This window comes from Dendrobium catenatum, unplaced genomic scaffold (genome assembly GCF_001605985.2).
Source record: "Dendrobium catenatum unplaced genomic scaffold, ASM160598v2 original_scaffold_96692, whole genome shotgun sequence".
Lineage (NCBI taxonomy): Eukaryota > Viridiplantae > Streptophyta > Magnoliopsida > Asparagales > Orchidaceae > Dendrobium > Dendrobium catenatum.
This window is the reverse complement of record NW_021415131.1, coordinates 420,497-422,563: the sequence shown is the minus strand read 5'-3', so window position 1 is coordinate 422,563 and position 2,067 is coordinate 420,497.

The window sequence follows — 2,067 nt, the reverse complement described above, 5'->3', positions numbered from 1 at the left end:
GAGTTATTGCCCATGTGAATAACTTTAAACCAAAACCTACCATAATTTCGATGGTTCAATATTTCCAATTTGGGGGAAGTTTTGTTGAGGATTCCAACCTACACTTATCTTGCTTTTAGAAATCTATATTACCTTTAAGTATAATGGTGTTAGCAATGATGCCATTAAACTTCTATTATTCCAATTTTTTTCTAACAGATAAAGCTAAGATTTGGTTGAATCCCTTGCCCCTAGGCTTTATATCCAATTGGAATGAGTTGTCAATAAAACTTCAAAAACTATCATGCTTAAGAATCATATCACATCTTGTGAACAATTTGAATAAGAGTCAATTTATAAAAGTTGGGAGAGATTTAAAGAAATGTTTAGAATATACCCTCACTATGATTTACCTATTTGGTTGGATATTTAGATTTTTATAATGGATTTGTAGGATCCCTTAAAATTATAAAATTAAAAATATTAAATATTTTATCTAGGTGTTCCATTTCACAATTCACATGAAGCCTTTCATCCTCTTAGTTCAGAATTGATATAAGATCCTTATTCCTATTAACTCCTTCTATCATTTTATATGTAAGTTGATTAGGATCTCCTTATACTCTAACCCACTTGAATATTTCTCCTGCACAAACATCTCCTTTGAATGAGCAAATAAGAATAAAAATATTCTCTCCACTAGCTTTCTTTTTTCCTTTCATTCTTATGTGTTTCTCATTTGAGTTTGTGAAAGGAGGTTAGTTTTGTAGTAGATTAATTATTATTATTATTAAATTAAATTTTAGGTTATAGTAGGTAAGGATAGATTTTAATTAGACTCTTAAATTTATGCTTGCATCTAAATAATACAATTTGGTAAAATTATATTATAGTACTTTTATGAATATGTTTGTTTTCATAAAAATTATACATAATTTTGTTTAATTTTGGGATAACATAGGTTTACATAATGCAATTATATTAATTAAAATTTAGTTTTTTTCTTCCAATTTAAAGTTTTTCATATTGACTAATAGTTTTCATCATATATGATCTTCAAATTAAATTTCACTTACATTGATTGGTTGGATTTATATTAAGCTAGGATTTCACTATACTTGTGATGTGGTAGCATTGCTTTTATCTTGATGGTTTGTTCTTTTGGCCTAAGGGGGATTCCAAAATGTTGTATGGTTGATTGGTCACTCTTGGATTATTTTGTAATGGATTGGTGTTCATTTTTCATGTAATAAAATGGTGAAATATCGGGATGCTATAATTCTTAGTGAATTTTGGAAAGTGGTACTTTTGCTTCTATAGTCTTAAATTGTTGTCATTCTAGGATTTTAAAATACTTAAAGAATAAGTATAAGTGTTTTATTTATAGTTATGAAGATTTTAACTAAATTTGTTTGTGAAGTAGAGGCTAGAATCCAATAATGTCTAATTCAGCAGAATTCTTCCTGAGAGCTTTAAGAGTAGCTTCAGATCGGCTGTTGTGAGGAAAATGCAAATAAAGTGGTGTGGGATTATGTGGGATAGAATGTATGAATTTTTTTACGACAAAAAAAAAATTAAGATACTATAAGTTTTCTACTCACCAAAGTAGCAAGGTTGAAGAGCTCACCAAACCTCTTTATGTGAGGGTTGACCACAAAGCATCTTTTGTGTCAACGAAAACCTAATTTTCATAGACACAAAATCATACACTTTTCAATCAGTACTTCAAAAATATTATCATTTTAAGATTTTAAATTTAAAAAAATAAATAAATTGAGGGAGGAGTTTGAGCTAGCCTAATTACGGAGGTGCAAAGTGTTACAATCCTATTTTCATGACCTGTGTTTTGATGATTGACAAACACTATTGATTCTCTTGGACTACTTATTTCTTCTAACTTTTCAGGAATCGAAGATCGGACGAACAGACGAAGCCAGTTTAGGATTGCGTAGGTTTAGGGTTGAGTCAGTCTGTACTTTTATTTTTCACCTCTTGAGTCAACTTTTAATGGTCAAAGAGACTGATGTTAAGTAATCCTACACACACACACTTGAGAGACTTAGAATTTCTATTTTTACTCATATCGGC